This window comes from Mobula birostris, chromosome 14, assembly GCF_030028105.1.
Source record: "Mobula birostris isolate sMobBir1 chromosome 14, sMobBir1.hap1, whole genome shotgun sequence".
Taxonomy (NCBI): Eukaryota; Metazoa; Chordata; class Chondrichthyes; order Myliobatiformes; family Myliobatidae; genus Mobula; species Mobula birostris.
This window is the reverse complement of record NC_092383.1, coordinates 81240545-81266250: the sequence shown is the minus strand read 5'-3', so window position 1 is coordinate 81266250 and position 25706 is coordinate 81240545. Positions and strand designations below refer to the sequence as shown.

The window sequence follows — 25706 nt, the reverse complement described above, 5'->3', positions numbered from 1 at the left end:
TCAGACCAAGTATCAGAACGGGGAAGAAATGTGATCTGAGTGACTCTGGCTGTGGAATGATTGTTGGTGCCAGGTGGGGGGATTTGAGTATTTCAGGAACAGCTGATCGCTTAGGAATTTCACACACAACAGTTTCCAGCGTTTACAGAGAATGGTGCAAAAAACATCCAGTGAGCGGCAGTTCTGTGGGCAAAAACACCTAGAAAGGTCAGAGGAGAATGGTCAGATTGGTTCGAGCTGACAGGAAGGTGACAGTAACTCAAATAACCACACATTACAATAGTGCTGTACAGAACAGCATCTCTGAATGCTACTACTACCTACTACGTCGACTCAGGCCTAGGGGGCCGGTGTCGGGCACGATGACGGACTCTCCACTTCTCCCTCTCCCTCATTAGTGTGTTCAGTTCATCTACATTAGCCGCGCCGCTATCTTCTAGGAGCGTGTTGACCATAGTCTTGGGAGGGTGTCCAGGGTTCATCCTCCCGTGCTTGGGCTCCTATATGATGACTAGGCTAGCACGTAGCTCGGGGTGGCGTAGACCGTGCCCCGCTAGTTGCAGTCTTCTCGCCTCGATTTTAGTAGTGAGCATTGGTAGGTCGTTATAGAGCTCGACGTTCGTCATGTGCTGTTGCCAACTCACATCAAGAGCCATCTGGAGCATTCGTGTATAGCAACCATCTAGAGACTTTCGCATCGTCTTGGTGAGTGTCCACACCTCGCATCCGTATGTGAGAATGGACTCTATGACTGCTATGAAAATCCTCTTTTTAAGCCCTCTGGTCAGGTTCGACTTCCAGATTTCCTTCATGTCGTTCATGGCCGTCCATGCCAGCGCCTTCCGTATCTTTATGTCCTTCTCCGAACTCATCATTCTTGACCCGAGGTACTTGTAGTCAAAGACTTTCTGAATGGTATCATTCTTTACGGTCTTGAGAGTACCTTCATCGCAGTTAAGCACCATGTACTCTGTGTCTTCTTAGCGTTTAGGTGAAGTCCAACTTTATTGTACTCCGTTTCCACTTTTGTCAGTAGCTGCTGTGCTTCCTCCATCTGGTCAGAGAGCAGGACTATGTCATCTGCAAAATCGAGATCTGTAAGCATAACTGGTCTGACCCTTTTGGTTGGTACTAGTTTTATGGTAAAACCAAGCTTGTCACGATCTTTGGTAGCTCGTCTGAATGCACAGCACATTGAACCTTGAAGCAGACGGGCTACAGCAGCAGAAGACCACAAACGTACACTCAGTGGCCACTTTCTTGGGCACAGGAGATACTGAGTGCCCACAGTGTGATGTGATGGTAGTAAACTTATACACTATCAATTATTTTGCCATTCATCCACACATGAAATAACTTAGTGGCTAACTAAACCAGCAGCATGTCTTTGGGATGTGGGACTCACAGAGAACTTGCAAACTCTGCACAGACGGGGCTCGAGCCAAGCCACTGCCGCTGAGAAGCAGCAGCACCAGCTGCCTGTTCCACTTACAGAAGGTGAGCAAAGGACAGCTTCCTTCCACCAACACAGACCGAGATAATAAGTGCTGGTGGGCTGACAGATTTAGGTCATACTCTGCAAAGGATGGCAAGCTGCCCAGTTCCACTGTTGTCAGGCTGTGTGATATCTCATTAAAAGTTAGCAGCCTTATCTCTTCGGGCCTGTGGGTTTTATTTTCATGCACACTACTCCCTGTGTTTATACCTTATGCTGGCCATGGCAGGAGGAGTCAACGTCTGAGAGAGAAATAGATCTGTGCTGCTAACAGACAGATTCACCTTGATGTTTTACAATCCTTGTGCAGTACCTAAACGATCAGGAGGATAAAGAGATGATGACAGGAAGGATATTTCAGTATGCACTCTGTGCCCAGCTAGACGGTCATAAATTGCTGGTGGGTTGAGTGGGTAGACAGGGCAGAGAGAGTTAAGGTCACACCTACACTTTAACCAATGGCCCCCTCCATAAAGTGTGTGTGGAGATACAAGAGTGCTGCCTCCCACACGTGTGTGCTTGGCAACCCTGGATGGGCAGGATTAGCCCGAAATGTGATGCTTGCAGTGGTCAAACAGCCTGCTGGAACTCGTCATTTACACTCTTGGGCAAAGAGAACCAAGTGCCCCGATCCCAGGCTGCATTCCAAGAGTCGCCATCCATGCCAACAGAGGGTTAAATATCAATAAATAAACTGCTGTCACACACCTATGCACCATGTCTCCAGATCGAATCGGCTACACTGCTCAGGATGAGCCAATGCCATCTGTCAGTACAGTGCTGAGCATTGAATGTGAACATACCATCTCCCATGGGTCGTGTTCTTTAAATTAAAAGGTTTGCAAGAGTGAGCAAGAGCAGAGAGATAGACAGAGAATGGGGAAGAGACAGACAGAGAGGGTTGTGAGGCAGATAGACAGAGGCGGGAGGAGAAGAGACAGACAGACAGAGGTCGGGGGGGAGAGACAGAGGGGTCAGAGACTGAGAGAAACAGAGTGGGGCAGACAGACAGAGAGAGACAGATGGGGGGCAGATACACAGAGGGATGGAGAGGCAGACAGAAAGAAAGAGGAGGAGAAAGCAGAGAGAAAGACGGGGAGACAGACAGAGAGAAAGGGGAGTCAGACAGAGAGGAAGGGGGAGAAGAGTCAGACAGAGAGGAAGGGGGAGAAGAGTCAGACAGAGAGAATGGCAGGAGTCAGACAGAGAGAATGGGGGAGTCAGACAGAGAGAATGGAGGAGAGTCAAACAGTGAGAACGGGGGTCAGACAGAGGAGGCCGGGTTAGACAGAGAGAAAGGGGGGTCAGACAGAGAGATAGGGGAGAGTCAGACAGTGAGAATGGGGAGAGTCAGAGAAAAGGGGGAGAGTCAGAAAGAGAGAATGGGGGGGGGAGTCAGACAGAGAGAATGAGAGGAGAGACAGACAGTGAGAAGGGGGGGAGAGACAGAGAGAAAGGGGGGTTCAGAGAGAAAGGGGGAAATCAGAGAGAATGGGGGTCAGATAGAGAGAAAGGGGGAGAGTCAAACAGTGAGAACAGGGATCAGAGAGATAGGGGAGAACCAGACAGTGAGAATGGGGAGAGTCAGACAGTGAGAACGGGGGGGGAGTCAGACAGAGAGAATGGGGGCATGGCAGATGGGAGCATAGTGAAGCTGTGGCGGGGGAAGGCAGACAGGTGGGGAGGGCAAGGCAGATGGGAAGGGGTTGCGAGGCAAACAGGCATGGGGGTGTGAGACAGACAGCTGGGGTGTGAGGCAGAGAGACGGGAGGGGGGCAAGGCAGAGAGATGGGGGGGGTCGAGGCAGAGAGACGGGAGGGGGGTGTGAAGCAGACAGACGGGGCCAGGCAGACCGAGGAGAGAGGCAGACAGACGGGGGTTGAGGCAGACAGACGGTGGGCATGAGGAATGTTTTGGAGTCGATTATTAAGGATGAGGTCTCAGGATACTTGGAGGCATATAATAAAACAGACCCTAGTCAGCAAAGGCCCTGGTCTCAAGGGAAAATCTTGCCTGACAAATCTGTTGGAATGTTTTGAGGAAATAACCAGATAGACAAAGGAAAATCAGTTGATGTTGTGTACTTGGATTTTCAGAAAGGCTTTGACAAGGCACCACACGTGAGGCTGCAAGGTGTCAAACAAGCTATGAGTCCCTGGCATTACAGGAAAGACTCTAGCATGGATAAAACAGTGGCTGATTGGCAGGAGACAGAGAGTTAGAATAAAGGGAGCCTTTTCTGGCTGGCTGCCGGTGACTCGTGGTGTTTCACAGGGGTCTGTGTTGAGACCAATCCTTTTTATGTTATATGTCAATGATTTAGATGATTTAATTGATGGCTTTGTTGAAAAGTTTGCAGACGATATGAAAATAGGTGGAGGGGCAGGTAGTTCTGAGGAAGTAGAGAGGCTACAGAAGAACAGAAAAATTAGGAGAAAGGGCAAAGAAATGGCAGATGAAATACGGTGTTGAGAAATGTATTGTCATGCACTTAGGTAGAAGAAATGAAAGGGTTGATTATTTTCTAAATGGAGAGAAAATACAAAAAATCTAGGTGCAACGGGACTTGGCACTCCTTGTGCAGGATTCCCTAAAGGTTAATTTGCAGGCTGAATCTGTGCAATGGTAACATTCATTTCAAGAGGACTGAAATATAACAGCAAGGATGTAATGTTGAGACTTTATAAAGCACTGGTGAGGACTCACTTGGGGTATTGTGAGCAGGTTTGTGCCCCTTAACTTAGAAAGGCAGTGCTGAAGCCGGAGAGGGTACAAAGGAGGTTCACGAAAATGATTCCAGGATTAAATGCTTTCCGCAGGGATTGTTCCCTACGCGACTCCCTTGTACATTCGTCCCTCCCCACTGATCTCCTGCTGGCACTTATCCTTGCAAGCGAAACAAGTGCTCCATCTGCCCCTACACCTTCTCCCTCACTACCACTCAAGGCCTCAAACAGTCCTTCCAGGTGAGGTGGCATTTCACCTGTGAATCTGTTGGGGTCATCTACTGTATTCTGGTCATAAGACCAGAAGACCAGAAGACGTTGGAGCAAAATTAGGCCATTCAGCCCATCAAGTCTGCTCCACCATTTCATCATGGCTGATCCCGGATCCCATTCAACCCCATATACCTACCTTTTTGCCATATCCTTTGATGTCCTGACCAATCAGGAAGCTATTAACTTCCGCCTTAAATATGCCCCTGGATTTGACCTCCACCTCAGTCCTTGGCAGAGCGTTCCACAGATTCACTATTCTCTGCCTAAAAAAAATTCCTCCTTATCTCTGTTCTAAATGTCCACCCCTCAAATCTGAGGCTGTTCCCTCTAGTTCTGGATACCCCCACCATAGAAAACATCCTCTCCACATCTACCCTATCTAGTTCTTTCAACATTCGGTAGGTTTCAATGAGATCCCCCTGCATTCTTCTAAATTCCAGTGAGTACAGATCCAAAGCTGCCAAATGCTCCTCATATGTTAACCCTTTCATTTCCAGAATCATCCTCGTGAACCTCCTCTGGACTCTCTCCAATGATGACAGATCCTTTCTGAGATATAGGGCCCAAAACTGTTGACAATTCTCCAAGTGCGGCCTGACTAGTGTCTTATAAAGGCTCAGCATTATCTCCTTGCTTTTATATTCTACTCCACTTGAAATAACTGCCAACATTGCATTTGCTTTCTTTATCACTGACTCAACGTGTAAATTAATCTTCTGGGAGTCTTGCATGAGAACTTTCTCCCTGTTTAGATAATAATCTGCGCTAATGTTACTTTTACTGAAATGCATTCTCATACATTTTCCAACGCTGCATTCCATTTGCCAATTTTTTGCCCATTCTTCCAATTTGTCTAAGCCTTGCTGCAATCGCATTGCTTCCTCAGCACTACCTACCCCTCTACCTATCTTTGTATCATCTGCAGACTTTGCCACAAAGCCATCAATTCCATTATCCAAATCACTGACATGTGAAAAGTATCAGTCCCAATACTGAACCCTGAGGAACATCACTGGCAACCAGCCAAAAAAGCCCCTTTTATTCCTACTCACCGCCTCCTGTCTGTCGGCTACTGCTCTATCCATGCCAGTACCCTTCCCGTAACACCATAGGATTTTATCTTGTTAAGCTGCCTCATGTATGGCACCTTATCAAATGTCTTCTGAAAATCCAAGTAAGTGACATCCAGTGCCTCTCCTTTGTCCACCCTGCTTGTTAATTCCTCGAAGAACTCTAACAGATTCGTCAGGCAAGATTTCCCTATACAGAAACCATGCTGACTTTGACTTAGTTTATCATTGGTCTCCAAGTACCCTGAAACCTCATCCTTAATAACAGACTGCAACACTCTCGCAAACACTGAGGTTAGGCTAACTGGCCTATAATTTCCTTTCTTTTGCCTTCCTCCTTTTTTAAGAGTGGAGTGACATTTGCAATCTTCCAGTTGTCTGGGACCATGCCACAATCAAGTGATTCGTGAAAGATCATGACCAATGCACCCGTTATCTCTTCAGCAACCTCTCTCAGGACTCTGGGATGTAGTCCATCTGATCCAGGTGACTTACCCACCTTAAGACCTTTGAGTTTGCCTAACACTTTTTCCTTTGTAATAGCAAAGGCACTCACTCCTGCTCCCTGACACTCACGGACCTCTGGCACTTTGCTAGTGTCTTCTACAGTGAAAGCAGATGCAAAGTACCCATTAAGTTCATCTACCATTTCTTTGACCCCCATTAGTACCTCACCAGCATCATTTTCCAGTGGTCTAATATTAATTCTCACTTCCCTTTTACTCTTTATATAACTGAAAAAACTTTTTGGTATCCTGCCTTATATTATTGGCTAGTTTGCCCTCATATTTCATTTTTCCCCTTCTCATAGCTTTTTAGTTGCCTTTTGTTGGATTTTAAAAGCTTCCCAATCGTCCAACTTCCCACTCACTACGGCTGCCTTATATGCCCTTTCCTGGGCTTTCATGCTGTCCCTAACTTCCCTTGTCAGCCACTGTTGCCTACCCCTGCCACCTGAGAACTGCATCTTCTGTGGGACATATCTACCCTGTGCCTTGTGAACTATTCCCAGAAACTTCAGCCATCTCTGCTCTGCCGTCGTCCCCACCAGTATCCTCCTCCAATCCACCTGGGCAAGCTTCTCTCTCCCGATGCGGCCTCCTGTATATTGGTGAGACCCGATGTAGGTTGGGAGACCACTTTGCTGAAAATGGACACCCATTTTAATTCCTCTTCCCATACTGATATGTCAGTCCATGACCCCTCTACTGCCGCGATGAGGCCATAGTCGGGTTGGAGGAGCAACATCTTATATTCTGTCTGGGTAGTCTCCAACCTGATGGCATGAACACTGATTTCTCAAACTTCTGGTAATGCCCTCCTGTTCACCATTCCCCATTCCCTTATCCCTCTCTCACCTTCCCTCCTTACCTGCCCATCACCTCCCTCTGGTGCTCTTCCCCCTTTTCTCTCTTCCATGGCCTACTGTCCTCTCCTATCAGATTCCCCCTTCTCCAGCCTGTATCTCTCTCACCAATCGATTTCCCAGCTCTTCACTTCACTCCTCCCCTCCCCGCTCCTGGTTTCAACTATCGCCCTGTGTATCTTCCTCCCCTCCCCCTCCCCCACCTTCTAACTCTGACTCCTCATCGCTTTTTCTAGCGTCCCTTCAGGCCAAAACGTCGACTGTACTTTTTTCCATAGATGCTGCCTGACCTGCTGAGTTCCTCCAGCATTTTGTGCGTGTTGCTTTGGATCTCCAGTCCCCGCAGATTTTGCGGCAGTCCATTATCTATACTTTGCTCAACCTCCCCCCATAGGACATGATCTCTAATCCAGGCAGTATCCCAGTAAACCTCCTCTGTGCTGTCTAAAAGGCTTCCACCTCCTTCCATACAATGAGGTGACCAGATATGAACACAATACTCCAACTGTGTTCTAACCAGTTAATGTTGTGTTCTAACATTACCTTGCAGGTTCTTGAACTCAGTCCCCCAACAAATGAGGGCCAACACACCATATGCCTTCTTAACGACCCGATCAACTTCCTTGGCAGTTTTCAAGGCTCTATGGACCAAAGATCTCTCTGTTCCTCCCCACTGCTAAGAATCCTGCCATTATCCTTGTACTCTGCCTTCCAAAGTTCAACCTTCCGAAGTGTATCACTTCATACTGTAACCAGGGAAACACACTAATCCCCTTTGGAGACTGTGGTTCAAGTAAGGAGCAGCAACAGCGGGGCTGTTGTAGAGCTAGACGCAAGGAACCCGGCACTTCGGCCCCGTCCGACCAAGATGCTCAGCCAAGCTCGCCCTATTTGGCCCATGCCCCTCTAAAGCAGACCACAGACAGAAGAGACGATCCCTGGGTATATGTCGTCGGAGTAAAGTGAAGTCAGATTAGCCGGTGACTGTGGTCAGAGTGAAGAACAGTCAGGCAGTAGTGTAAGTTGTAACCCCTGCCTGCGTGGGACTGTCTGAGGTTCGGAGCTCAGACAGGGGCAGGGGGACATTTTCGCCCTTCTCCTTTCTCTGTCTCTTTGTGTGCGTGTCTGTGTCTCAGCCGATAACGGCGGCGCTCGGCGCTCGCCACTCAATCGGTGCCCGAACCCCCGGTGGCTGCTCGCCCCAGACTCACCCCAGGCACCCACCAGCCACAGGTCCCTCGCCTCTCCGGCCGGCGGGATCCACCCGCAAGGACAACGACGTTTCTCAGCAACTTTGCGAGGGGCTGGCCTCGCCTTTGCATTGTTCGCCGGGGAAAATACAGGCATATCTCCACTCTCCTCCCACCCCCCTACAGCGGGGCGCCCACCCCGAGCCCAAATAACCCCCCTGGTCTGCAAACGCCTACAACGGAAATGATCAGAAAACCCCTCCAAATAAGTACAACTCAGCCCCCCCCCAGCAAAAGGGAAGCGGGGATGTCACTCTGCAGTGGATATCAATTCGTCATTTTACATAATCTGCGCTTTTGAACACAATATATACGTCGAAGGGTTCGCACTACCTGCACGGTTCGGTCGCCACGCTGCAGGGTCAGTGCGTCGAGCTCCTGATCACTGACCTGTGTGTGTTCCATCAGAGCCGGAACCGCTCCTTCTCCGTCCTTAGACTCCACATAGGGAGGGTGATGGGGGGGGGGGGGTGTCTTCTGCCCATCTTCTGGAACCAACCCTCATTCACACGGGGAGTGGATGCAGATCCAGGTGACCACAGCCGAGGACCGCAGGGGGAATCTCATTGGTTTAAATAAAAAAGGTTTGCATTGCTGAAGCGCCTTGGATGTTCCAAGTACTTTCTTAAAGTGTTGCCGCTCCTGTGACGTTGGGACCGCGTCAGCTTATTTGAACGGAACGAGCTCGACGGCGGTGGAGGGGATGCTCTTGTTGAACCGTGTTGTTCCAGGGTCAGGTACGCCCCCGGGCGCTGGGCGAGACCCTCCCGCTCGTCAACCTGAGAGAAGACACAAGACCAGCATCTGTATCTCAGCCTACAACGGTCCTGCGCCTCCAGCATCGCAGCATTCCCTCAGTATTGCACCATCGCTGCAAGATAATATTGTTGTGCCGAGTCCCTGCGATGACAGACATCGTGAATTTAAAAAATGCAGTCAAGTGCTGCACAGGCACACTCGTTGAAAGCAAGCTTGTCCACAATAAAAATCAGGATTTTAAATCACACACAAAATGCTGGGGAATTTCATCAGGTCAGGCAGCATGGAACAGTATAAAGTCGATGTTTCGGGTCGCGACCTTTCATCAAGACGCCGAAATACAGGTCTTCGACCGAAACGTCGACTCCGTGGATGTTGCCGCCTGACCTGCTGAGTTCCTCTAGCATTTTGTGTGTGTTGCTCTGGATTTCCAGCATCTGGAGAATCTCTTGTGTTTAAGGTTTTAAATCTGTCGGTCAGTTTGCTTCGAGTGCGGAAATTTTCCTTTTACAGCTGTTTCAAACTAGGAAAATGTTTAAGCACGAGAAATCCAAAGCAACGCACACAGAATGCTGGAGGAACTCGGCAGGTCAGGCAGCATCTATGGAAATGAATAAACAGGCGGTGTTTCAAGCCGAGACCCTTCTTTAAAATGTTTTCCTTTCAAACACTTTTCTTCAAGATATATTTAGGTTTTATTTGCAGTGATGAGAAATATTTTTATTTGTAGAACACTTCCATGTTTGGTTAGATATGTTTGCAATGTAGCCACTGAGGTAAAGTAGCCAATGTGTGCTCAGCAAGCTCCCACAAGTATGATACTGACCACATGATACACACAGTGGCCACTTTATTAGGTACCTTCTGTTTGTGGTCTTCTGCAGCAGAGGCCCATTCAATTCAGAGTTCAACATGTGTGTTCAGAGATACTCTTTTGCACACCAATGTTGTATTGCATGGTTATTTGAATTACTGTCACCTTCCTGTCAGCTTGAACCAGTCTGACCATTCTCCTCTGACCTTTCTCATTAACAAGGTGTTTTCACCCACAGAACTGCTGTTCACTGGCTGTTTATATTTGCTTTTTGCATCATTCTCTGTAAACACTAACAGACATCCCACCTCTCCCGGAAGTTCTGGGAGTCTCCTGCATATTGATAGCAGCTCCCTGACGCCAGCAAATTATATACAATATCCCGGAAATTTATTTTTTTGAGAGCGAGCAAGTGGGGGTGGGGGGAGGGACAGGCAGACAGACAGACAGAGAGATCGAGTGACAGATGTAGCAAGAGAGTGACAGAGAGAGCATCCTGACTAATCTCTTTGTGCTAAGCAGACCTATCAGTTTTCTCTGTGGGCAGGCTTTACAGTCGACCTCTCTCTCTCTCTTTCATTGTCCATCAGTTCAGTTTAGTGTCCTGCAGCGCCATGGCAGAGTGTTCCAAAAAAAGAAAATATAAAACGTACTTCACTCCAGACTACACTAAAGTGTACCCCTGCCTAATAGGGGTCAAAAATAATGACAGTGTTGCTCCCTGCACTGTTTGCAACAGTGACTTTTCTATTGCCCATGCTGAGTTAAGTGACTGTAAAATACATGTTGAGGTGAGTTATTTGTTCATTAGCATAGCTAACATATTTAAACTAGCTGGCTAGCTGCTAAGGAGCTACTCTATTGCTGTCATACATGATGAGGCCAAACTCCCTGTAGACTTGCTTAAAGTTGTAATAGAATTTTAAAAAATGACTCCATGATAATATAAGTACATATTTTACGAGATTGAAACTTCCGGCAAAATGCTCAAATCTGCCAAGCAAGCCACATCACAGTACAAGGAAAGTTTGCAAAAGAAATAGAAAAGCTATTTGCATTAGCATTTAGCTATTAGCATTGAGACTGCCAACAAAATACTCAACAAGGAATATATACATTGGCATGCAAAAGTCTGGGCACCCCGGTCAAAATTTCTGTTACTGTGAATAGCTGAATAGTGAATAAAAGATGAACTGATTTCCAAAAGGCATACAAAGTTAAAGATGACACATTTCTTTAATATTTTAAGCAAGAAAATGTTTTTATTTCCATCTTTTACAGTTTCAAAATAACAAAATAGGAAAAGGGCCCAAAGCAAAATTTGGGCATCCTGCATGGCAGTACTCAGTAACACCCCCTTTGGCAAGTATCACAGCTTATAAATGCTTTTTGTAGCCAGCTAAGTGTCTTTCCATTCTTGTTTGGGGATTTTCGCCCATTCTTCCTTGCAAAAGGCTTCTAGTTCTGTGAGATTCTTGGGCTGTCTTGCATGCACTGCTCTTTTGAGGCCTATCACAGATTCTCGATTATGTTTAGGTCAGGGGACTGTGAGGGCCATGGCAAAACCTTCAGCTTGTGCCTCTCGAGGTAGTCCATTGTGGATTTTGAGGTGTGCTTAGGATCATTATCCTGTTGTAGAAGCCATCCCCTTTTCATCTTCGGCTTTTTTACAGACGGTGTGATGTTTGCTTCCAGAATTTGCCGGTATTAATTGAATTCATTCTTCCCTCTACCAGTTAATGTTCCCCGTGCCACTGGCTGCAATACAAGCCCAGAGCATGATCGATCCACCCCCCCATGCTTAACAGTTGGAGAGGGGTTCTTTTCATGAAATTCTGCACCCTTTTTTCTCCAAACATACTTTTGCTCATTGCGGCCAAAAAGTTCTATTTTAACTTCATCAGTCCACAGGACTTGTTTCCAAAATGCATCAGGCTTGTTTAGATGTTCCTTTGAACCTTTTGAATGGAAATTTCTGGCCGCAGGGGGTGTTACTAAGTACTGCCATGCAGGGTGCCCAAATTTTGCTTTGGGCCCTTTTCCTTTTTTGCTACTTTGAAACTGTAAAAAATGGAAATAAAAACATTTTCTTGCTTAAAATATTAAAGAAATTTGTCATCTTTAACTTTACGCTTTTTGGAAACCAGTTCATCTTTTACTCAGTTAGCTATTCACAGTAACAGAAATTTTGACCAAGGGTGCCCAAACTTTTGCATGCCACTGTATATATATATGTATGTGGAAATAGTTTCAATATGTGATCAAATAAATTATTGTGTTCTTTCATAATCAAATGTCCTGTATACATACACCTTGGAGGTCAACTGGGGGGGTGGGGGGATGTGGGGTTGCAGGGGGCAGGGTGGTGGTGCTACCTCCCTGAAATGAGTTTTTGCGGGGTGGGATGTCTGCACTAGAGTCTGTTGTGCGTGAAGATCCCAGGAGATCAGTAGTTCCTGAGATACTCAAACCACCCTGTCTGGCACCAACTATCACTCCACAGAGGTCACATTTCTTCCCCATTCTGATGTTTGGTCTGAGCAACAACTCAACCTCTTGACCATGTCTTCATGCTTTTATACATTGAGCTGCTGCTATGTGATTGGCTGATTAGATACAGTATTTGCATTGCGAGGTGTACATTATAAAATGACCTCTGAGAGTAATTAACTTGCCCAATTAAGATCATTCACTAAATTGCCCTTGATAATTTATCACCCAGTGGATTCCGACAGCTCGTAATATTATGTGAAATTTCCTTCTGCTTCCTTGCAGCACAGAGCTTTAGTGGAGCATAGTTCAATCAGCACCCTCTAATTTCTGATGATGTCAACAACAAGAACCATGTCGTCTTTTTACCCAGCGATGCTGTCGCTAATTGCGGTGACTGTGGCTGACATGACCAGCCAAATAAGGGACGGGAATCCGTTCTGGGACCTTATGAATTTCCATAGCTGTACAGGAGTCCAAGAGGCTGTAGAGGGTCTTAGACTCAGCCATTTCTATACGGGTACAGCCCTCCCCACCTTTGAGGAGATCTTCAAGTGGCGATGCCTCAAGAAGGCAACATCCATCACCAAGGACCCCACCATCCAGGGAGTTCCCTCTTCTCATTATTATCAACAGGGATGAGGTACAGGAGCCTGAAGACACACACTCAAAAATTCAGCTTCTTCCCCTCCGCCATCAGGTTTCTGAATGATCCGTGAGCACCATCTTCTTTGTGCATTATTTATTTATTTTTGCAATTTATGGAGATTTTATGTCTTTGCACTGTCCTGCTGCTGCAAAATGGCAAATCCTACGTCATATAAGTGTCATAATGGGGGCGCTGGAGGCAGACCCAAATGCAAGACACAGACACTGAGTACTAGGAACAGGACTAGGTTATGACAAGAAAGCAAGAGACGTGAGGAAGAAACGACGCTGGACAAGACACAGGCCCTGGACACAACTAGGATACAGGGCCTGGTCTAGGACTAGACTAGGAAAGCAGGACCTGGACGAGGAACAAGGAACTTGGAACCTGGACAAGGACTCCGAGCCAGAGACTGGACAGGGACCTGGAACCTGGGTCTTGACTCGGGCTTGGACTCTGGATCCAGGTGAGGACAGGATGTGGCAAGGCAACAGGACTGGATGTGGCGGCAGGACGCGGGACCAGAACTGGATGAGGACACAAAGCTAAGACTGGGACTTGGGAGACTGGAACGCAGAACACAGAGCCTTGGCGATCTTGAGAGACAGGAACATGGAACACACAGCCAGGACTGGATGTGGCTACAGGACTGGACGTGGAACTCTTGCACAGGTTGAGGCACATGGACAGGATGAGAACCCGAAGCCTTGACTTGGTCTTGGGAGAACGGGAAACAGAACACAGAGCCTTGGTAATCTTGGGAGACAGGAACGCAGAACACAGAGCCTTGGCCTTGAGAGACAGGAACATGGAACACAGAGCTGGGACCCGTCCTTGTGAACATGACATAGGGCTGGGACTCATACACAGAATGCTGAACCCGGCGAGACAGTTCCCAACACAAGGTAGCGACAAATGGCTGGATCTACCTAGCGAAGGCGTGGACACAGAGACGGTTCCCAACACTAGGTAGCAGCAAACAGCCGGACCTATCTAGCGAAGGCGTGGACACAGAGACAGTTCCAAACAATGAAAGACAGTTACTTATCTAGACACAGCAAGGCTCCGGTCTTGCTCCGGCGGTAGAACTTGACAGCGAGGACACTGGCGAGGCTTCAGCCAAGGGCTACAGAAGGAAGGGAAGGGAACAGCCCAGTAAATGAAGATGAACCCAGGAGCTATTTATGTAGCCAGCCCAAAATAAGAATCAGATGCCTCAATTAGAGCATCCAACAGAACAAGGGAAAACCGGAAAACCTGGAATAAGGAATGATGGACCAGACTGTAAACCGGAATGCCGACTTCACAGACCGGACCATGACAGTAAGTCAGTGGTAACAAATCTGTTTTTGATTCTGATTCTGATTCCTAACCCTATTTTCAATAATCAGGACAGAAGCATGACATTGGGAACGGGAGTATGATATATTTGAGACAGACAGCTTATTGTTGTATGTACAAAATTATCTCACTACTCTAAATCACTTTAGGACTTTTTGAGTTTATGAAAGGGTAAAGTGACAAAAACACTTTATGTCTCAGCAATGGAATCTTGATGTTATAAATAAGAAATGCTTTTTGTTCACAGCAAGTGAGCATCACTGGTAAATTAGGGCAAAACAGCCTGTTCAGTTAACACCCTGTCACTTTTACGATTGGTGCATTGCGGCTGGAGAGTGGACCATCTGCAAAGCGACAGCCGGTAACTCCTTTGGGTTACTCCATAGCACCTGTTAAACTTATGACTCTCCGAGTAGCTCACTGTCATGAGTTGGAATTGTATTGCCATTCCTTGATCATTACTGGATATAAATCCTGGAATTCACTACTTGACAACATTGGGAGTACAACAGGATTACAGCAGTTCAAGATGACTTTCCATCTCCAAAAGCCTGAAAGCATGTAGAACCAGGCTCAAAGATAGCTTCTATCCTGCCGTCATAAGATTATTGAATGGTTCCCTAGTGCAATAAGATGGACTCTTAATCTCACAATCTACCTTTTTATGATCTTGCACCTTATTGTTTACTTGCACTGCTCTTTCTCTGTAGCTGCAACACTTTATTCTACGTAGTCATTGTTTTTACTTTGTTCTACCTCAGCACTGTGTAATGAATTGGTCTGAATGAACAGTATGTAAGACAGGCTTTCCACTGTATCTTGGTTTATTTGACAATAATAAACCAATACCAATACCCATAAAGTTTCCATAAAGTTAACGTCCCTCTCTTGTCCTTAGGAAGTTGAGCCACTTCTGAATTAGGAAGGGCCTTCTTAGATCATTTGATATAACTAAGAGGATAGCTAGGCTACTTTGGAAAGAAGATGACAGTCAATCATACGGACCACTTTGCATAATAACAATGGATTTCGTTCCCTAAAAGGCACCAGTGACATGGGTGGGAAACAAGGGAGTTTGTCTTTAGCTTGCTGGTTTCATAGTCACATTTACTGAAGCTAACTTTCTACTCAAGACTATTGAATGCTCCCCTAGTACAAAAAGATGGACCTTTGACCTCACAATCTACCTTGTTATGGTCTTACACCTTATTGTCTGCCTGCAATCCACAATCTCTGTAACTGTTACAGTATATATTATACATTCTGTTATTGTTTTCCCTCATACAAACTCAATGGATTATTATAATGAAAAGAACTGTATGGATGGTATGCAAAACAAAGTTTCTCACTGTACCTTGGGTCATTTGACAATATTGAACTGGTTTATCAATTAATATTCACTAGCTATAACTGGATTTGAACTTACTATTTCCCAATTTTTAGGGGGCCCTCTGGATTACTAACCTACAACTATCATAATACACTCAGTGGCCACTTTATTTGGTACCTCGTGTGCTTAATAAAGTGGCTACAAAGTGCATGTTCATGGTCTTTTACTGCTGTAGTCCATCCACTTAAAGGTTCAACACATTGTGCATTCAGAGATGCTCTTCTGCACACCACTTTTGTAACATGTTATTATTAGAGTTACTGTTGTCTTCCTGTTAGCTTGAACTAGTCTGACCATTCTCCTCTGACGTCTCTCATTAACAAGCCATTTTCATCCACAGAATTTTTTTTTATTCTTGCACCATTCTTTGTAAACTCTAGAGACTGCTGTGTCTAAAGCAGGGGTCCCCAACCTTTTTTGCACCGCGGACCGGTTTAATATTGACAATATTCTTGCGGACCAGCTGACTGAAGGGGGGGGGGGCGGGGTGGATGTTAATCACATCTGGAATATAGGTGATAAGTCACTTATAAGTGGCTAATACACTCAATTTCATTTCTAAAGGGGTTTATCTAATGAATTTAATATTAAGCACACAGTGCATATTTTCCTCGCATGAATATAGTGATAAGTCAATTATAACAGTGGTCACAAACCTCTGGGCCGTGAAGAATGCAGCGGTACAGCGGTGGCCAGAATACACCCAGCACGTCTTTAAGAAAAAAAGCTGAAATAAACTAGTTAATTGATTAGGTGCTGCCTGGCATATAAATGTCAGCCCAGATCAGAGGTGACGCAATCAGCAATTGCCTCTGATCTGGGCCGACATTACAGACATGGATGATTCACCAGGAACATTCACAAATGGGTCACGGACCCATTCCTTTGCACGTCTTGGGTCACTGATGACCTTGCGTGCGATAAAGAGTTCAACAGTGGGCGTGACAGGGAATGAGGAAAGGTGCGCTGACTCATATCGTTTCATATCGCCAAATCATATCGTTTCCTCGCGGCTCATGGCCCGGTCACACATGCTTTGCCACCCGGTACCAGTCCGCAGCCCGGTGCTTGGAGACCGCTGGTCTAAAGATCCAAGGAGAAGAGCAGTTTCCTTGGCATCTGGCACCAAAAAACCATTCCACCATCAGAGTCACTTAGATCATATTTGTTCTCCATTCTGATGTTTGGTCTGAGTAACAACTGAACCTCTAGACCATGTCTGCATGCTTTCATGCATTGAGTTGTTGCCACCTGAGATTTACATTAATGGACAGGTGTACAGGTGTACCAATAAAGTGGCCACTCTGCTCTCCACTCTTTCATGCAGACTGGTGCTTAAACACAAAATCAGGAAGATCAATTATCAAGGCTTTTCTGTTGAAATTGAGTAGAAGTTTAGATGGTGTCGAAAAGAAAGTTAATATCAAGCAAAAATATGAGCTAGATTATTAATCTTCCTAAAAAGTGGTTCATCACATCCAAGTAAAGAAATGAATGTGAATATAAAAAATCTATTGAAAATATGTATTGAACTAATAAATTATTTGACTTAATTTTGGACCTAGCTCAGGAATTTGAGCTCTGATGAAGGCTCTTGGCATGAAACTTCAACAGCTTATTCCCCTTCATAGATGCTGCCTGACCTGCTGAGTTCCTCCAGCATTTTTTATATGTTTTTCTACAATAAAAAAACACATACAAAATTCTAGAGGAACTCAGCAGGTTTAAAAGTTCCACCATAAATGTTCAATCAAATTATATATTCCCATTTTAAACATAAATGTAAATCAAGTTATATATACTTCCTTTTATCTCCATTTCAACTCGTGAAATGTTTCATTTTTGGCTCTTTTGAATTCTTTGAACAGTTTCTGTTTTATTGAGCATTATTACAGTGTTGAGGAGAAATTTCTTCTATTCTCCATTGACTCTTTTAAGTTCAGGCTTAAAACTTACCTTTATTCACTAGCATTTGAATCTTCCTAATGTGGCTGATTTTTGGCTTGTGCCTAGGCTCATGTGTTGTTTACTTTGTGCCTATAAGCTGTGTGCCTTGTTGTTTATATCTGTGTTTCTTGTATTTGTGATTCTAGCTACCTGTTATGGTTTGTACAGCACTTTGGTCAACATGGGTTGTTTTTAAATGTGCTTTATAAATAAATTTGACTTGACTTGACTTTATTCTCCAGCTTACTGTACCTTTTATACAACAGCACGGATAACACACATGATGCTGCACCTAGCATACGACAAACTGGTAATAATTTGCCATTTGTCTTCTCCCTTTCAGCAATCAAGATTAGTAACAAAAATAAATGTGAAAATTGTGGTACGGGGATAATTTAGTGAAATATAGTGCTTCAGGCAGCCCAGTATAATTGAGGAGCAATAGTGCCAAGAATATCTCTGTCTGAAACTTTATCCTGCAATATAAGAACATTAGTGGATTTGAAAGTGGAAGAGAAAAAAATTTGGATATGTGCAAATCTTGGCCATTTTGAAGCAATTTTTTGAAGAATAGGAAGGAGAACGGGAACAATTAGCGTCTTGAATAGAAGGCAATGCATTTTACTCATACCACCATTGTGCTCGTCAGATATTGTCCAGAAGTCAATACTACAGTAATCAGCTGTTCAATGTAATGACTTCCATGTTCTGATAACATTTCCCAAACCCAGCTATCCATGAGAACAAGGCCGTTATGTACACATGGACATCACCACCTCAAAGTTCCTCTCTCTCACCATACTTCACTTGAATGTTCAGCTGCTCCTCATTGGGGAAATATTCACTTATTTAGAGATATAGCATGGTAACAGGTCCTTCGAGCCTGTGCCACCCAATTACACCCATGTGACCAATTAAACTACTAACCCGTATGTCTTTGGAACTTGGGAAGAAACTGAAGCCACTGGGGAAAATCTATGCAATGATGAGGAGAACGTACAAACTCCTTATGGACAGCGATGGGAATCGAACCCGGGTCACTGGCACTGTAATAGTGTTTTGCTAACTGCCATGTTCCATGCCAATAGCTCAGCTAAGGTGGGCGGGGGGACAAGATTCACTGTTAACTACGAATCCTCATAAATTCCCATACTGTTTTGCTTTTCTCTCTTTCATCCTGAAAAATTGAAATATTATCCTATATGCCCCATAAACATCAAGATATTTGCATGAAATTAAGACTGCTTCTTAATAACATGTCCCATTTAAATGATTGCTCTGTGTTCCTGCAAATGCACTCAGTCTCTAACCAAGCAAAGCATCAAAATGAAACTATACAAAGTCTTACACTTGAAGGTAATAACTTTCTGCAAGAGTTTGCATTTTGCTTTCAATCTTTTCAGTCTATGCTTCCTCTTTTGATCCGAACTTCGCTTCCTTCTGTTTGTATTCCTACATTTCATTTGACTCTTTTTTTATCCTTAAATCTCATGAGTTAAAGTGATGAATTGCTGGTGCTATTGTTCTCTAAAATCCCAGCTGTCTCTTAGTTTAGGACCTGCATTATTAGCTTTCTCTGCAAACTGGGACACAGCATGTTCTTTGAACTAGAGGCAGATGGAAAATACCTAACTGATGGTACATTCTTACTGCAGAAAATACTGGGCTAATAACTTTCAGGCTGGAGATAAGGTTACCTTTCCACTAATTACACAAACTCAAAATACAAAGTTTAAAAATAGTAGTACGAATCATTTATATCATATCTAATGGCATTTAATTATAAATTCCATTGGAATTAATAATGAAGGTTATAGTTAAAAGCTATTAGATATGAGTTTTTAAACAAAATTAAATTTTTTGTTTAAAAATATAACAAATTCGTGAAAAGGTTATGACTGGCTAAATGAAAGAACAGCCAGACACTGTATATTTAAAATCTGAGCTTCATTCACCGCAGGATTGTAAAGAATGTCTGGCATAACAAATCAATGCCCTTGAACTTAGTCCCAAGAGGACCTTATTGGCAGGAATAAGAGTCTCTCATATTCTTATACCATTAGTTGCTAGGTCAATGCTATTCAATGAGAAGGAATGAAAGCCATTATGATTATATTTTTCTCAAGAATAAAGTGAAATGATATACTATAAATATGAGGTTATACACCCAGTGGCCACTTTATTAGGTACAGGAGTGGAACCTGGTGTGGTCTCCTGCTACTATAGGTCTCCTACTCCTGTACCTCATCCTCTTTCAGGTTCAATGTGCTGTGCATATGGAGGTGTCCTTCTGCACACCGCTGTTGTAATGCATGGTTACTTGAGTTAACGTCACCTTCCTGTCAGCTTGAAACAGTCTGGCAATTCCCTTCCGACCTCTCGCATTAGCAAAGCGTTTTTACCCACAGAACCGCCACTCACTGAATGTTTTTTTTTGCCCAGTTCTCTGTAAATTCCAGAGACTGTTGTGCATGAAAATCCCAGGAGATCTGCAGTTTCTGAGATACTCAACCCATCCTGTCTGGCACCAACAATCATTCCATGGTTAAAGTCACTTAGATCATGTTTTCTTCCCCATTCTGATGTTTGGTCCAACCAACAACTGAACCTCTTGACCATGTCTGCATGCTTTTATGCATTGAGTTGCTGCCACATGATTAGCTGATTAGGGATTTGTATTAATGAGCAGGTGTACCTAATAAAGTGACCACTGAGTGTAAATAAAACCATATTCAACTCTGTTACTTAGGAGCCACGCTTGTCAGAAACCAACAAGAAATAGGTGAATATTTATCCCTTGGTTCAGTTCCTTCCCACCTCTGTCTACACCACTTCACATGCTCACAATCTCAACAACTTTCAATTTCCTCATTTTCTCCATAGATGTTCAGTCCCTGTTTCTCTTTTGGCTCCTCCCATTTTCTCCAAACTCAAGGTGTAGCCAGAGGCACTCCCATGCCTGCCTTTTAGTGGGCTACGTGGAATAGTCCAAGCCTTCCCTGGTCATGCACTACAACTCTTTCTGTGCTACATTAATGACTACGTTGGTGCTGCTTCATGCATCAATGCTGAGCTTGTCAACTTCATCAACTTTGCCTCCAATTTCCACTCTGCCCTTTAATTCTTTTCTGACACTTTTCTCCTATTTCTTGATCTCTCTCCATCTCTTGAGACAAACTGTCTTCCAATATCTTTTATAAAATTACAGATTCCCACGGTTGTCTTGACTACACCCATGGTGTCAAGATGGTTGTTGTGACATGTTTGATGTGGTAGTGTAGTGGGTTATGGTTGTTGCTCTCACTTTTAGCTTCCACCGCTGTGTAGTAGTCTTATGAAAAGGAGAGCTGATTGTGTTAAGTCTCTCCCTGCCAGTACACAGCCTGTCCAACAGCAAGCCTCATGTAGTGCCTCCTCGCTGGCGACACACAGAAACTGAACTCCTCTCGGACTCAGGCTGAATTATAGAGGATGGGGAGGAGGTCTGGCCCCTGCGCATGTAGCACGCAGGACCAGCGGTGTGTGGATATGCCCTGATGTTCATGAGGCAGATGCCCAGCTATGGGTAAATAACCCCACTGCCTTGTGGGCAGCCTCGGGAGAGGCAAAGGCAATGGGAGTAAACTCAGACAGAAAATCCGGAGTGAAGCCCCTAAGGCGGCTGGACGTCATTGAATATCCTTCCTGCAGCTCCTGCAGCCAAGCTGGTGCCAAACATATGGCTTCATAAGCTTTCATTTGGACTACACTGGTGAGGCCAAGAGGGGGATCTTGACAACTGGGCATCTCAGGATCTCCATACCTTCTGCCCAGGCTTGTGATGATGATGATGATCATCCATTGTCCTTTGAGAAAGACCGATGACAACTACCACCTCTTCCCATCCTGTCTCCTGTAAAAATCCTATTTCCTTTCCTCAGTTCCTTTGTTTCCACTGAATCTGTTCCCAGGATGAGGCTTTCCTTTCCAGGGCATCAGATATCCTCCTTCCTCAGAGAACATCATTGATGCTTTCCTCACCTGCATCTCCTCCATCTCCCAGATACCCGCACTCACTCCTTCATCCTGCTGCCTGAAGAGGGATGGAGTTCCTCTTGTCTTCACTTGCCACTGGATGAACCTCCCTATCCAACATATTATTCTCTGTAGGTTCTGCCATCTTCAATGGGACCCTACCACCAAACACATCTTTACCTCCGCCCCACTCTCCACCATCTGCAGGGATCACTTCCTCCATGATTCCCTTGTCCAATCATCCCTCCCCACTAATCTCCTTCCAAGTGACATAAATGCGACACCTGCCCATTCACCCTCCCCCCGCCTCTATTCAGGGCATCAAACAGTCCTTCCAAGCACTTTACCTGTGAATCTGTTGGGGTCATCTACTGTATCCGGTGCTCCCAATACAGCCTCCTCTGCACTGGTGAGATATGACATGAATTGGGAGACCGCTTTGTTAAGCATCTTCGATCTATCTGTGGAATTTCCCAGTGGCTAATCATTTCAATTCCTATCCCCATTTCTGGTCTGACTTGTGGATCCATGGCCTCCTGTTCCAGCACAATGAAGCCACTCTCAGGTTGGAGGAGCAATAGCTCATATTCCATCTGGGAAGCCTCCAACTTGAAAGCATGAACATCCATTTCTCCAAATTCCAGTAATTTATTTTCTCCTCTCCCCCTTCCCTCTTCTGTTCCCCACTCTAGCCTTTTACCTTTACTTCTCTCCCGCTTATCACCTAATGCACCTCCTCCCTTTCTCCCATGGTTCACTTTCCTCTCCGATCAGATTCCTTCTTCTCCAGCCCTTTTCCTTTTCCATCTATCACTTCCCAGATTGTTACTTCATCCTCCTTCCCTTATCACCTGGCTTCACCTATCACCTTCTGGCTTGTCTCCCTTCCCCTCCCCCCACATTCTTATTCTGGCATCCTCCCCCTTCCTTTCCAGTCCCGATGAAGGGTCTTGGCCCAAAATGTCGACTGTTTATTCATTTCCATAGGTGTTGCCTGGTCTGCTGAGTTCCTCCAGTATTTTTTGTGTGTGTGTGTGTGTGTGTGTGTGTGTGTGTGTGTTACTCTGGATTTCCAGCACCTAAAGAATCTCTTGCGACTGAGATTTACCCCAGTCATAAATTTGTTCATGATTACTATACAAACTTTTAATGTCTTATGTTGTTACTGTGCTCACTATTTTCGAGAGATTTTTCATCAGACAAAGAGAGTGAGAGATGGTGAGATGGAGCTTGGGGTCATGAATTTATAGGTAGAAGCTAACTTTATTTCCTTCAATAATGCAATGGTGTCTCAAGGGTTTGTGCAAAGATGAAAATTTGGGAGGGCATGGAAAGATTCCAGTGGGACTACAGAGTTAATGGTGTGGGTTGAAAAGTCATTGCAACTGATTATCTTGCTGTGCCTGATAGCTAAGGTACAATCAGTTTGTGATTTTATTCCCATTTTAACAAAATACTCCAATATATTTATTTTAGATTAAATCAAAATTTATTATTTTTTGTTGTGAACATTACAATCACATTTGACTTGGAAGGAATGCAGAGATGGTTCACCAGACTGATATATACAGAGGCAGGTCTGTTCGATTAGCAGAGAACAAATCGACTAGATTTTTGTTCACTAGAACTTAAAACAATGAGTGAAGATCTCATTGAAACATTCAAAATTCTGACAGGGGTCGACAGACTCGATGCAGGGAGGACGATTTCCTTGGCTGGGGTGTTTGGATCGACAGCTCACAGTTCAAGATGCAGGTAAAATGTTTAAGAGCAGGATGAGGAGAAAAGTTTTCACTGAAAGGGCAATGAACTTATGAACTTCTCTCACACAGAATGCAGTGGAGGCCAAGTTCCTTACTACAGTCAGTGCCCATTTTTTTGGGTACTCCTGTCCACCTGCTCTTTACTGCAAATATCTAATCAGCCAGTCATGTGGCAGTAACTCAATGCATTAAAGCATGAAGACAGTCTATCTAAGAATCTTTTAAGAGACTCTTAGATAGGTAAATGGAGCTTAGAAAAATAGAGGGCTATGTGGCAGGGAAATTCTAGGCAGCTTCTAGAGTAGGTTACAAGGTCAGCACAACAATGTGGGCTGAAGGGCCTGTAATGTGCTGTAGGTTTTCTGTGTCCTATGTTCTGTGGTCAAGATGTTCAGTTGTTATTCAGACCAAACGTCAGAATGGTGAAGATATGTGATATAAGTGACTTTGACTGTGGAATAATAGTTGGTGCCAGATGGGGTGGTTTGATTTATCTCAGAAACTGCTAATCTCCTTGGATTTTCATGTACAACAGTCTCTACCATTTACAGACTAGTGCAAAAAAACAAAAAAAAAATCCAGTGAGCGGCAGCTCTGTGGGTGTAAATGTATGATTAATGAGAATGGCCAGAATGGTTCAAACTGTCAGGAAGGCGACAGTAACTCAGATAACCATGTGTGACAACAGCGGTGTGTAGAAGAGCATCTCTGAATACAAAACATAGATCCTTTAATTGGATGGGCTACAGCAGCAGAAGACTACGAGCATACATCCAGTGGCCACTTTATTAGGTACAGGAGGTATCTAATAAAGTGGTCAATGAATATATACTTAAGGAGGGAGTGGAAAGTGTTCTGGACACAAAAGGTATTAAGGGGTATGGACACAGAATGGAAATATATTATAGGAACAAAGGATCTGCCGAGAAGCATGCTTGAGTACAAAATTGCCTACTTTTAATTTTTCAATATTAATTCATATATAGCATCACAATAAATATCAATTAATGGCATTGACAGCTGAAACACAAGAATGAATTTATTAAAAGTTCAAGAACATTTATAACAACAAGTTTTGTGTCCTGAAAGTGAGTTAAATAAAAATCATGGGCTTCCCATTGTTCAAGATGTAATGTCACAGAGCCTGTCTGCATCAGCTTTGTTTGTTCAGCACCTGCTCTTGTTTTAAAGTGCACCATCCAATTACACAGCAGGGGTTCTGACTTACTGTAATAGCAGTGATCTGCACAATCACCATCTAAAAAGCTTCTTCAAATACTAGAATAAAGTTAAAAGTATGTTACACTAACTAGCATTGCCTGATTTAAATTGCAAATAAGGATTTTATGGGTAATCACCTTTGAGTCAGAGCATGCATAATTTAACATTTTCCGTACACCAATGAGGGCCCCAATTTCTTTACTGAAAACTGCATTGAAAATTAGGAAGAGACTCTGAATGCAAAGAGATAAGGTACTTAGAACATTTATTTTCTCCCTTTTGTGTATTTTTATTCAAATGAGAGGTAATAAAAAGTGTAACAAATGCCAATGGCTAAAGAACAAACTTATATAAACAAAATATTCAAATCAGGCAGCAGCTCCTAACAGCATAATTCGATAACATAACATAGTACAATGATTAAGTTCCTGGATGAGAATCCACTGCCCTGAACCATTGAACAGGTGTTTGGCCGCTATCAAAGCTGCTGAGCAATTTTAATCCAGGCAATCAGCTCATTTGGCTAATGTACCCGCAAGAAAACAAAGCTCAGTATTGTATATGGTGACATACATGTACTTTGATAGTAAATTTATTTTGAACTTTCAAACTTGAACCTATCAGAGATTTTCCCTTTGTTCTACTTATCCTTTCCTACTTTCTCCACTACTGAAAACTATCCAGTTGTCTCTACTTCTCTGTTCAGATGAAGGGTCTCAGATTGATGTATTACCCCCCGGTACCTAAGGAAGTATGTTGCTTCCTTTTTTACTACCTCGATGTAATTATGCATGGCATGATCCAAGATGCATACAGAACATAAGCTTTTCATTGAATCTTAGTACATGTTTCTCAATAACAAAGTTCTTTAGCTATTGAGGGAAAATGGTTAAAGAACACTCCCATGATGATCAACCCTGTGATATTCATCAGATTATCTCCCTGAAGGATTCTTCATTGCTGTTTCCAGAACAATTTTGTTTTACCAGTCAAGGTTGTTAATCAGCGACGTAACGGGCAGTAACACCTCCCTGATGTATCCCAGCTGGATATTTCTCCCAACCCACAGATAATCACGATTACATCTCTGAGGACACCTGGCACATTCTACCCTTCACAGGCACAGTAAGCGAGGTGT

The 25706-nt window shown here is 44.2% G+C and overlaps 1 protein-coding gene across 5 annotated transcripts in view; it reads right to left on the bottom strand.

Annotated features, from left to right (window-relative positions):
- klhdc8a (kelch domain containing 8A) overlaps positions 1–9265 on the bottom strand; it is a 93589-nt gene extending 84324 nt beyond the window's left edge. For 4 of the 5 annotated variants that reach the window (XM_072278760.1, XM_072278759.1, XM_072278756.1 and 1 more), the window contains exon 1: positions 8571–9265. The gene's annotated coding sequence lies outside the window, so the exon portion shown is untranslated. Of the gene's footprint in view, positions 1–8513 lie in introns of all 5 variants that reach the window. The other variant, XM_072278757.1, reaches the window with a different exon arrangement.
- Positions 9266–25706: the final 16441 nt, after the last annotated feature.